The sequence below is a fragment of the Lepus europaeus genome, chromosome 8 (assembly GCF_033115175.1).
Source record: "Lepus europaeus isolate LE1 chromosome 8, mLepTim1.pri, whole genome shotgun sequence".
Lineage (NCBI taxonomy): Eukaryota > Metazoa > Chordata > Mammalia > Lagomorpha > Leporidae > Lepus > Lepus europaeus.
The window spans coordinates 25,176,815-25,189,367 of record NC_084834.1 but is presented as its reverse complement, the minus strand read 5'-3'; positions in this window follow the sequence as shown (position 1 = coordinate 25,189,367).

Below are 12,553 nucleotides of genomic sequence, written 5' to 3'. Positions count from 1 at the left end.
GGTTCACCTTCTCAGTGATCTGGACTAATGGGAGAGTATGAGTCCACGGGCAACACAGCGCCTTCATGTGGCAGTGAGCACATGCGGCAACACCCCACCACTGCTTCTATGAGGGGTCTGCTAGAAGTTCATGCCCCCCCCCCCCGTGTGTGTGTGTGTGTGTCTCCCCCTCAAGATAAACCAATAAAAATTTACAAAAAGAGTGAGCCTACACTGACAAGTTATGCTGGGATAAAACCAGTTATCTTATGACCCAAACCTGAGAAGATGTGAGAAACACCCCTTCCTTTGGCCCCTGGCCCAGCAGCAGGTCTCAGGATGGTGTTGGGTATCGGGGTCATTGTGCTGTTTATGATCCGGGGCTCCTGCGGAGAGGATGGGGTGAGGCCACACCCCTGGGAGTAGAGGGGAGAATTTCCCCAGCAGTGGGTGTGTAGTGAGTGTGAGGCAGACTGTGAGAGGGTGCGAGTGTGTGTGAGTGTGAGGATAGGTGGGTGTGTGATTGTGTATAAGTGTGTGTGTGAGACAGCGTGTGGCAAAGTGTGTGAGAAAGTGTGTGTGCGTGTGTGTGAGTGTGTGTGAGACAGTGTGTGACAAAGTGTGTGAGTGTGTGAGGAAGTGTGTGCAAGAGTCTTGTGTGTGCATGAGAGTGTGGGCAAGTGTGTGATGGTGTGAGAACATGTGTGTGGGTATGTGAGAGAATGTGATTCCATGTGAGTATGCTTGTGTGAGAATGTGTGTGTTTGGGTGAGTGAATGCATGCAAGCATGTGTGTGGGGTGACAGTGTGTATGGATTGTGGGGGGTGTATGTGTGAGTGTGAGTGTGGGTTGAGTGTCATTGTGAGAATGTGTGTGTGTGTGTGTGTGAGACCACTCCCAGGTTGGGGGCTGCCCCCCAGGAGGGGCCAGCAGTGCAAGGGCAAGGCAGGCACCGGCAGCACAGCCCCCTCGTCTCCTGGCTGCCCCACCTGCAGGCCAGGACACAGCCATCACAGCCACCTGGGGACAGGAGTGAGCTGCAGCCCAGGAGCCAGGCGGTGAGGGGCACCCTGAGAGCCTCCTACGCTCACTGCGCTTGTGTTGAGGCTGTGAAGGGGCCAGCCCGGTCCTGGTGGTGCTGGGAGGAAGTGAGCGAGAGCTGTGTGTCTTCCCTAGGCTGTGGGCTCCCAGGGTGAGCTTAGGTCTCAAGAGGGACAGTCCCAAGGGGATCAGGCCGCGGGGACACAGCGCCTGGGTCTCCAGCTACCTGCCGGGTGCTACTTCTGGCCAGCCTGGGAGGCAGTCGACAGAGTCTGGGTTTATATCTGTCTCCATCCCGTCACTTCCAGGTTGTGGACGAGGGGCAGCTGACACAGCCCCCTCAAGCTTCCTTGTCTGTGATGGAGGGGCGGTGCAGGTTGTCCGATGAGATTATTGGTCCCCAAGTGTCTTTAGAAAAGGAGACGCAGACACAGAGAAAAAGCCACGTGAAAGGCGATGGGTGCACAGCCCAGGGACCAGCAAGGACCACCAGCAGCCAGGGAGGTTAGCTTGCAAGGGTCTCCCGCAGTGCTGTCTGGAGGAACCCACCCTGCCAACACCTTGACTTCGGACTTCCAGCCTCCAGAGCTGTGAGAGAACACACCGACCGCCTGTTCGCTGTGTGCCCCGTTGGTGGGAATCTGTTTTGCAGCTCCAGACACTAACATGGCTGGGGACCAGCTCTGGGGACCTGCAGCTTTGGGGACCTACAAATTTCACATCCCCAAAAGAGCCCAAATGAGGACCAGACGCCCCTCGTGTTGTCCTACCAGGTATCATTCAGAGCCTGTGTTTAAGGCCACTGCATTAAAAACAACAAAAACAAAAAACCCACACAGAGAGCAGGGGCCAGCGTTGTGGCACCATGGGTTAAGTCGTCGCCTGTGACTCCCGCATCCCATATGTGCCTTGGTTCCAGCCCTGACTGCTCTTTCTTTCCAGCTCCTTGCCAATGTGCCTAGGGAGGCAGCAGAAGATGGCCCAAGTGCTGGGGCCCCTGCCACCCATGTGGGAGACAGTGATGGGGCTCCTGGCTCTCGGCCTGAGCCTGGCCCAGCCCCGGCTGTTGTGGCCATTTGGGGAGTGAACCAGTGGAGGGACAATCTCTCTCTCTCTCTCTCTCTCTCTCTCTCTGTGTGTGTGTGTGTGTGTGAATGAGGCTTTCAGATAAATAAATAAATCTTGAAGGAGGAGGAGGGCTCTTGTTGCTTGAGGGTTGACTTTTTCCAGTCTGCTCTTTCGCCAGGCACAAGGAATCCCCAGCGGCAGCCCCCAGGAAGTTGTTGCACAGAGCTGTGTGGGGGTCCCAGGCCCACCTTACTAACTCTTGCAGGCAGAGGAGCAGCCCCCAGAGAAGCACGGTTAGTGACAGAGGCTACTGTCCGCCTGCCTCCTCGCCCACCTGCAGAGGTCCTGGGGCCGGGGTCCTGGGCAGCAGCCATGATCCCACTCTAAGCAAACACCCCTGTTTCTCACCCTTACCTATTTCACAGTGGGTTTCCCAGAACCCCCTGGGAAATGGCTTACTCCCACATTCAGGGAACCTCCGTCGTCGGGGGGTGGACCCTGTAGGGAAGCCAGGGCTGCCCAGGCTCCCGCCCACAGTCAAGGTTCCCAGCACTGGTCAGCTCGCGCGTCTTGTTGAGCTGTCACGGAGGACAGAAGGGGCCGGGGGAGTGAGTGTGTGTGTGTGTGTGTGGGGGGGGTGTCTCTGTCCCTCTCTTCCCTCTGCCTTTCAAATACATAACAAAAAAAAAAAAACAAACAAACAAAAAAAAAAAACAAAAAAAAAAACACAAAATATAAATAAATAAAGACCAAGATCAAGAATCAAGATCAAGAATCGCATCCGCACCTGGCTGCTCTGTCATTTCCCGGGTCCCCGCAAACTGCTGACCTTCCGAAGAGAGCCGCCTCCGTGTCCCCTGCCCACTGCCCACCCACCACCCCCGCAGGCCGGCCCCCGAGGCCACAGCGGCGGAGGCAGCCCAGGATGGCCGGTGGAGCAAAACCCAGGGAGCGGCCCCGCCTTGCTCGCGGCAGTGGCCCGCAGCGCCACTTAGGAGAAACGCGAGCCAGCGCGACAGCCGCTCCAGATGGCGCGCGCATCAGGGACCCTAATGGCCCTTCCTGTCCGCGCAGGAGCAGCAGGGTGCCAGGCGCGAGCTTGTCTCCCGGAGAGACGGGGACAAGCGGTGGCAGCAGAGCCCGCGACACCGCTGCCCCGGGGCCGCAGGTGGGAGCGGCCGCGTACACGAGGGGGCAGCGCCCGCCTGCGACCCCGCGCCGGGTGGCGCTCGGGCCGCCGTGGGCGGGCTGGGAGCGGGCGGGCGTCTGGCGTCTCGCCACCCACGCGGCCTCGCAGCCCCGCACGAGGGGGCCCGAGGCCGGCAGCAGCGCGCGGGGGCTCGTGCCGACAGCAAAAAGCCCAACGTCTTGGCATTTCCGATTTGCACGGAGAGAGCGGCTACGAGCAAGCAGGATAAAGCCAATTTTGAGAATTTGTGGAAATGACTTCAAGATGCTGGTTCAGTGAAGCCGTTCTCCCCCCTCCCTTTGCGTATCTGGCTCCTTGCGAGAGTTGCATGAGGGTGAATTTATTTTACCCTTTTTCAGGCTTGCAGGGTAAGAGCGAGCGCGGGGTGAGCCCCCATCATCATTACAGCAGAGCGAAGTGCTCATTTCGCGATTGGTTGTTTAAAGTTAATAGTAAATCAACTGAGCAGCCACTAAAAAGATGATACATTGGCTTAATTCCGTGTTGTTACAGAGACAGCCGCTGAGTTAATATATACATGGCGATGCTGGCAGACACTGCCTGTTTGGTAATAACATTCCTTTTTATGAATGGCTCATTTATTTTTTATATGTTCCTCTTTAGCCCTGCCTTCATCTTTCTCCTCCGTCCTGAGCCAGGGTCCTGGGACGCTTGGAGGTAAAAGAAGAAGGAGAATGAGCCGGCTTTATTGTATTTATTTTTTATTTTGTTTGTGTTGTTATGTATTTGAAAGGCAGAGGGAAGAGAGGGACAGAGAAAGAGATCTTCTATCAGCCCCAAATGGAGGGGACAGCCAGGAGCCCAGAACTCCATCTGGGCCTCCCATGGGGGAGGCAAGGGCCCAGGCACTTGGGACATCTTCCGCTGCTTTCCCAGGCCCATTAGCAGGGCGCTGGATGGGAAGAGGAGCAGCTGGGACTCGAACCAGTGCTCTGATAGTGGATGCTGACATCATAAATGGTGGCTTAACCCACTGCACCACAACACTAGCCCCTGGTTTTTAACATTTTTTTGGCAGGCAGAGAGTCCTATAGACAGAGATCTCATCAGCTGGTTTATTCCCCCACATATGCACAGTGGCCAGGACTGGGCCAATGCCGAAGCAAGGAACCTGGAGCTCAATGCAGGTCCCCTTTGTGGGTGGCAGGGACTCAACTACTTGAGCCATCCCCACTGGCTCCCAGGATCTGCCTCAGCAGGAAGCTGGAGTCAGGAGCTGGGTACTGAGCCCGGGGCCTCTGATGTGGGATGTGGGCGTCTCAACTGGTATCCTAACTGCTGGCCTAAATGCCAGCTCCTGCATTTTAATGGAATCAATGAGAAGGCAGCTGCTTTGGACAGCCCTCCAAGCACTGAAAACTGAAAAGGAGAAAAGATCTAGAAAACAGCTCAGTGGCAGAAGTCGGTTTCAGAAGCGCCAGTCAGCTGGTTGCTCACTGAGTCTGCACCCAGGGTGCTTTGGTAGGTGCGCTTGGTTCAAAGCCAGGCAGTGACTCATGGTCACCGGGAAGACCGCCTATCCACTGGCCTCCAACACGAGGACCCTTTGTATGCCCTAGCGTTTGATGCTTTTCATCTAAAACTGAAGAGTAAGAGGAGAATGCTCACTGGAGCAAAAAAAGAAAGAAAGAAACAAAAGGGGGCAACCCTCAGAGGAAGAGGCATCAGCCCTTCATCCTGGAGGTCCCTGGGACACGCCCAGTCAATTGCTATCCTGTCCTCACACACACGTTCCCAGCAGGGCCCCGAAGGACCACCCCCGGCCAGTGTCGCCACCACTAAGCGTCTGCATTTTCTCAGCCCACCCCCGCCAGGCCACCGGCTTGCCAAGGCTCCTGAATTTTATCATACATTCAGCCTTTTCCCTCGGCCATTCCCTCAGCGTACTCCACCTTCCTTGCCTGGCATTTCCTCTGCACAGCGTTCCTGGGAGAGAGGTGCAAATGAGAAAAATCGGAAAAGTTACGGTTAAGCTATTTGGGGGTCACAGGTCACCCCCGAGGGAGAGTTGATACTCCTGAAAACCAACGAGAGGGGGTGGGCTTTCAGCGTGATGGTTAAGATGCCACCTGAGATACCTGCATCCACATCAGAGTGCCTGGGTTCGAGTCCCACCTCTGCTTCCAATTCCAGCTTCTTGCTAACGCACACCCTAGGAGGCAGAAGGGGTCCCTGCCACCCACATGGGAGAACTGGATCGAGTTCCTGGCTCCTGACTTCGGCCTGGCTCAGCTCGGGCTATTGCAGGCACTTGGGGAGTGAACCAGTAGTTGGGAGATCTCTCTCTCTCTCTCTCTCTCTCTGGGTCTGTCTCTGCCTTTCAAAAGCGAAGTGGCTCTGAACTTGGGCTCCAGAGGCAAATGCCTTGCCGGGAATCCTGGCCGCCTGCTCACAAGGCGAGTGACCCTCAGCAAGCTGCTGGACTTCTTCGTGCCTCGGTTTCTGGGAAACATGTTCAACAATAGTCCCTCTCCCATAGACGTGTTGTGAAGTTTAAATGAGCGAGTGCAGGAACATGCCCTAGAACACTGCCTGGTGTGCGCATGCTCCTTTGTTCCCCTCCTCCCCACCCCGAATTCAGATGCTGAAATCTAACTGCTGCAGGCCTTTGGGATTTGATTTGGGTCATAAGGACTCTGCCCTCGTGAGTGGCTTTAGTGCCCTTCGAAAAGAGGTCCAGAGAGCCAGCTCCCATCCACCGCCCACACAGGGACATCATGAGAAGGCACCATCTGTGACCAGACACGGATTCTGCCAGCCCTTTGATCTTGGACTTCCCTGTCTCCAGATCGGTGAGAATTAAATTTGTTGTTTATAAGCTACTCAGCCTATGGCATTGTGTTCTGGCCACCCCCATGGAAGACAAGATCTGGCACAAAGTATTTTTCAGATATTACTATCATTTCAACTCCCCGTGCTAAGTAGTTCTTGAATTAAACACACACAACAAGCCCAGTTGTACCCAGTTCCCTTAACTCTGCTAGCCTTCAGATCTTGTGGAGGGAAATTAGTGTCTGCACTTCCTGCTCACAGGTCCTTTGAAGGTGGTTGCACCTGGATACAGAGGAGAGAAAGGCTGAGAGCTGAATCTCGCTGAGGCAAGACTGAAAACAGCCCCTCTCCCAGAATGCAAGTTGGCCATTGCCCTGCTTGTCCTAACATCTCATCAAGGCCTGGGGCTCACTGGGACTTTGCAGGGCTGCAAAACATGCTCAGTATGGGAAAACGTCTGCTGCCAAGAGTCCCGCTTGGAAGGAGGTAAGACATTCGTTCACAGGTGATGGTTAGATGAGACTAGCAGAAGAGGCAGCCTCGGGACGGTGTCGTGGCATGGTGGGTTAAGCCTGCCATGCCAGCATCCCATAGTGTGGTGGAATGAGAAGGCCATGCCAAGATGGCCACTGGCAAGCGAGCATCAGTTACTCAGGAATGGCTTCGGAAACCACGTGGCAACAGAGCATGCCTGGCAACAGGCTGTGATTGGATGGCTTTGGAAGCTGCCTGGCAACAGGCTGTGATTGGATGGCTTTGGAAACTGCCTGGCAACAGGCTGTGATTGGTTAGGGCATAGACCGCCCCTTGTCTGGATTGGCTGCCTTGGCTAAATAAGCTGCTGTACCAACTGAAATAAACAAGTTTGCGAGCTGCTCACCTCTGGCCTGCTTTCACTGGACTCCTGGTATCTGTGTGGTGACTCCGCACCTCTTGCCCCCACCACGCTCCTCCTCTCAGAACAAATCCACCTCAACACCATTGGAGCACTGATTGCCGTCCCGCTGCTCCACTTCCAATCCAGCTCCCTGCTAAGGCACCTGGGAAAGCAGCAGAGGGCGACCCATGTGCTTGGGCCCCTGCCTGCATGTGGGAGACCCGGATGATGCTCCAGATCCTGGCTTTGGTCTGGTCCCATCCCAGCACTGCAACCATTTGGAGAGTGAACCAGGGGATGAAAGATACCTATCTTTTCCTTCCACCCCCAGCCCTGTAACTTTGCCTTTCAAATAAAAATAAGTAAAATCTTAAAAAAAAAAAAAAGATGCAATATCAGGTCCAGCTCCCCCCAAGATGTGGTTGACATGAGCTTGATCAGGAACTCCTTGGAGAGCGAGGTCAGTGTCAACAGCTCAGCCCAGCAACCAGGAACTTGCCCTTCGGACTTGGTTCTCAGGCATTGCAGCAATTTTCCTTATTTTCTCCCCTCCCCCACTCTCTCTGTCTCCTCCTGTTTTTCTAGAATTTAATTGCCACATGTTTTAGAGAAAGACCCAGAATACTGAGGCTGGACTAGAGCTCACAGTGGCTTCCCAAGGGTGCAGCCCTTCCCACCAGGCTCGAGAATTATCTGCGATGCTCGTTAAACCTGCTGGCCCCAGAGCCAGACCTAGGGCTGCTTACTGAACGAGTCTCTGGGCTGGAGACCTGGGACTTTGGAGTGGTGACCTGGGACATTTTTAAGAAATTGCTCTGATGCTTTGTATGCACATTGGCTTGGCAATGACCTAGTACAGCGTCTTTATTTTGCAGATGGGGGCAAAGATGCCCAGAGATGTGAAGCCACCCCCCAGCTGGTTAGTGGCAACAGTGGAAGCCCGTGGTGTTCTTGCTGCAGACGGGGCTCAGGCCCTCTGGCTGTGAAACCTTCACAGACTAGCAAGCGCTGAGTTCTATTTCCTCTCCAGCTGGCACGCGGTCCTGGCTATAGCAATGTGCGACTTAGCGCCATATTTTACAACAGACATAAATTCTGCATTTCCAAATACAACCAGAATCCAGCTTAGGCCCAATGAAAATAAATTAATTTTAGTGAGGCGCGCACTTAAAGTGTTCATGGATTTCTGCAGGTTTCATTTGGTAATTTAATGATATTTTACTTCGAGTGTTGATACTGAATGGATGACATTTTTTTGACAATAAGACCACAAGGGGTGGGGCATTGGTACAACAGTTAAGCTGCTGCTTGGGAGGCCCACGTCCCATACCAGAGTGCTTGAGTACAAGTCCCTGCTCCACTGCCATTGAGGCTACCTGCTAATGTGTGTCCTGGGAGGCAGCAGGTGATGGCCAAGGGACTTGAGTTCCTGCCACTCAACTGAGAGGCCTGGATGAAGCATCTGGTTCCTGGCGCCAGCGCTGTGGCTCAGCAGGTTAGAGCCCCAGCCTGCAGCACCAGTATCCCATATGAGTGCTGGTTCAAGTCCTTGCTGCTCCACTTCTGATCCAGCTCCCTGCTTGGGCCCATGAGCTTGAGCCCCTGCACCCACGTGGGAGACCTAGAAGAAACGTGGCTCCTGGTTTCGGCCTGGCTCAGTTCTGGCTGTTGCAACTATTTGGGGAGTAAACCAGCAGATGAAAGATCTCTCAGTGTCTCCTCTTTCTCTCTCTAACTCTCCCTTTCAAATAAATGTTTAAAATATGTAGCTTGTGGGTGGGAGAGAACGCTGAGGAAGAGCAGGTGGAAGGGTGAGACAAGGCTGTGTGAGGGCAGGAAAGAGAGAATGAAATCAAGGTGGTGCTTAGCTAACCCTGGTGTGTCTAGAAGAATTGAGTGGCATGGTGTGGCAGGAAGGCCGAAGTGAGGCCTAGGAAACACAGGTGCTTGTCAGGCAAACAGGTGGGAAGCTAGAGAAATGGAATTTAGAGCTAGGGCACAAAGACGCTCTCTCTCCTCTTCCGTGTCTGCTAGCAAGCAACAGAACTATCTAAGATGGATGAGTTTCTGTTCTAATTTCATTCATTCATGTTTCATTTATCCACTGATCCAATTATTCCAAAAATACAGCTGGTCTCTGTGTCTGTGGGCTCCACAGCCAAGGATTCAACTAACCTCGGGTCAAAAACAATCCAAGAAAGAAAGAATTGCATCTGAACTGAATGTGTACGGCTGCTCTTCCTGACAGCATGCCCTGAACAATGCCACAGAGCAGCCAATCGCACAACATTTACATTGTATTAGGGATTATAAGTCATCTAGAGGTGATTTTTTTTTAAATTATTTATTTGAGAGGTAGAGTTACAGACACACAGAGAAAGGTCTTCCATCTTCTGGTTCACTCCCCAAATGGCTGCAATGGCCAGGGCTGGGCCGATCTGAAGCCAGGATCCCAGCACTTCCTCCAGGTCTCTCATGTGGGGAGAAGGGGCCCAAGCACTTGGGCCATCCTCTGCTGCTTTCCCAGGCCATAAGCAGAGAGCTGGATTGGAAGAGGAGCAGCCGGGAGACAAACCCACACCCATATGGGATGCCGGTGCTGCAAGTGGATACTGAATCTACTATGCCTCAGCACCAGCCCTGAGATGATTTAAAGTCCATGTGAGGATGTGCCTTGGTTATAGGTAGATATTACATTTTACATTTTCGATATTTAGTTATTATTTGAAAGTCAGAGAGACCAACACACACATAGAGTGTTCCCATTTGCTAGTTCACTCCCCAAATGCCTGCAAGGGCTGGGGCTGAACTGGGGCCAAATCCAGGAGCCAAGAACTCAATCCAGGTTTCCCCCAGGGGTGGGAGGGGTCCAACTCCTTGAGCTGCCTCCCAGGATCTGCAGACTCAGGAAGCTGGAGTAAGGAGCCGGAGCCAGGAATGGAAATCAGAGACTCCCAGCCTGGGAGCACGGGGTCTTAACTGGAATCCAAACAGCTAGGCTAAATGCCTGCCCCCTAGAACATTGCCTACAAAGGACCCGAGACTCGTAAGATTTGGGTTTCCAGGGAAGGTGCTGGAAACAATCCACTGAGGACAGAGAGGGACGACTGTGTTGGTAGCTTTCTGAAAATAACGACTGTGATGACCACAATTTGTAGAGTGCCTACTCCATGCCATCACCCTGTCACACAGATGAGGAGCCGGGTCATGCACCCGCACCTGGGATTCAAATCCAGGCCTGCTCCACCTGACAGTGCCCTTTAAGTCCCAGTAATGCCGCTGAAAGGCACTCCCTCTGCAGGCGTGTTTGGGAGGGACTGCTACTAACTCTCCCTGCAGCCTTTTTCCATCACCAGGCTGTGCGAGGTTGTCTGAGTCTCGTCACGTCTGCTGGGCTGGATGGTTCCTGAGACTCACCACTGCTCCGTGTCTGGGCTGCTGGCGTGGTGCTTTTCAGCGGGGGGATAGCTGTGCTCATGTAGCTTCACATTTCTCTCATCTACAGGGTTACCCCTTGTGGTTGAACAAACCATTGGCCCTGGATACCCACTGTCATTCAGGAAGAGAAGACTATTCAACAAAGCCTTGTGTCTGCCCAGTAGGATGGCCACAATGGCAGGTGTTGGGCCAGCCTGGAATCAGGAGCCTGAAACTCCCTCCAAGTCTCCCATGTGGATGGCAAGGACATAAGCACTTGCACCATCTTCCATTGCTTTCTCAGGCACATTAGCAGGGAGCTGGATCAGAAGCAGAGCAGCCAGGACTTGAACCGGTGCTCATATGGGATGCTAGCGATGCAGGCAGCAGCTTAACCTGATGCCCCACAATGCTGGCCTCTACTAATCCTTCTTGATTCACCTTCAGTCTCTTCACTTGCTTTTTCTCTAACAGTAATATTTTCCTTAAATTGTGGTGTGAAATTTGCTATAACCTGCTGGTTAAATTGATAACCCGCTGGCACCTCCAAATCAATGTGCACCAGGCTGGATCCATGATCATCTCTGGACACTGTTTCTCCCGAGTCTCCATCACTGTGATCAAAAGCCTGCACAGTCTTTCATGCCTCTATTTAATCAGTTCCCAAATCCTACACACTCTCTGTTCATTGATCTAATACATGAGAGCATATTATCTCAAGAGGGATTGGTGCTGCAGGTGCGAGGGGAAGCCAAACAGATATTTATCTGTTCTCATGAAGCGTACAATCAAGGCTCCTGATTGATTGTCAAGCAATCACACAGACAAACGTAAAATTGCAACTGTCAAGTGCTACAAAGAAAAGGAACCTGGAGCATCCGATGGGGATCCAGGAGGGCTTTGGCTGGGCTGGAACTTGAGGATGAACGGGACCTGATGGGGCCAGGTGCATGGGCAGGGTGGGCATTGGAGGGGGGTGTGGGGTGGGCAGCAGTGTTGCTTTCCAGGCAGAGGAAGCCTCAGGTGAGCGGAAGAGGCAAAGAGCATTCCGCAGGCAAAAAGGCTGCTGGCTGAAGCACTAAGCAGCTTTGCAGGGTCCCAGAGGCAAAGGCAGTGTTCCAACCATGGTAATGAACTTGAGCTCCCTTTTAAATTTGTGAAAAGCCGTTTGAAGGATTTTCAGGGGGCACAGGGAGGGTGGGGAGTCACCTGATCATATTGGCAGACCCCTTCCTATTTCTCCTCTTTTTTTAAAAGATTTATTTATTTATTTGAAAGGCAGAGCTGCAGAGAGAGAGAGAAAGAGAGAGAGAAGTCTTCCACCTGCTGGTTCACGCCGCAGATGGTTGCAATGGCCAGAGTTGCCCTGATCTGAAGCCAGGAGCTTTTTCTGGGTCTCCCACGCGGGTGCAGGGGTTCAAGGACTTGGGCCATCTTCTACTGCTTTTCCAGGTCATAGCAGGGAGCTGGATCGGAACAGGAGCAGCCGGGACTAGAACTGGTGCCAGTATGGGATGCCGGCACTGCAGGCGGTGACTTTACAGTGCCGGCCCCTCTCTTCTTTTCTTGATGCCCCTGCTGCTGCACCTGCTCCCAGTCGCCTGCCTTCTCTTCCTGAAGCTCATCCTCCACCTGCTGAGAACCATTCTGCTGGATCCCAGTGCTGATGTCCGTGCCCTTTCTCGAGTCTCCAAGAGCGCCCCATTTCCTGTTAAATGAAATCTACCTTCCCAGCCAGCGAGTGCGGCTGCTCCAGCCAACTGTGCGTGCTTGCTGTCCCACACCTTCCCTGGAAAGCCCTTTTTTGTGAACCATGTGTCCCTTAAGACCCAGCTCCAGCTCAACCGCCGTCCGCAGCTCCTTCCTCCTCAGGATCTCTGCTCCTCACGGGACACCTGCTGTACTCTGCATTCAGGCCCGAGCCTCAGTTCTCCAAACAGCATCTTGACAAGGCCATCCCGGCTTCTTTCTGCATCCAGAAAGGCCCACTATGCCCCGCTTAGAGCCAAGGGCTTAGTAAGTGTCATCTCAAGGAATGGATGAATGATCCCAATTCTACCACATACCTGCCTGTGTGAGCACGAACAAGTTACCTTATCTCCCTGGGCCTCGGTTTATTCACCTGCAGAATGGGGGTAAAATGTGACTGTAACCCGGGGGGTTCAATGAGTTGAGTCACATGACGCAC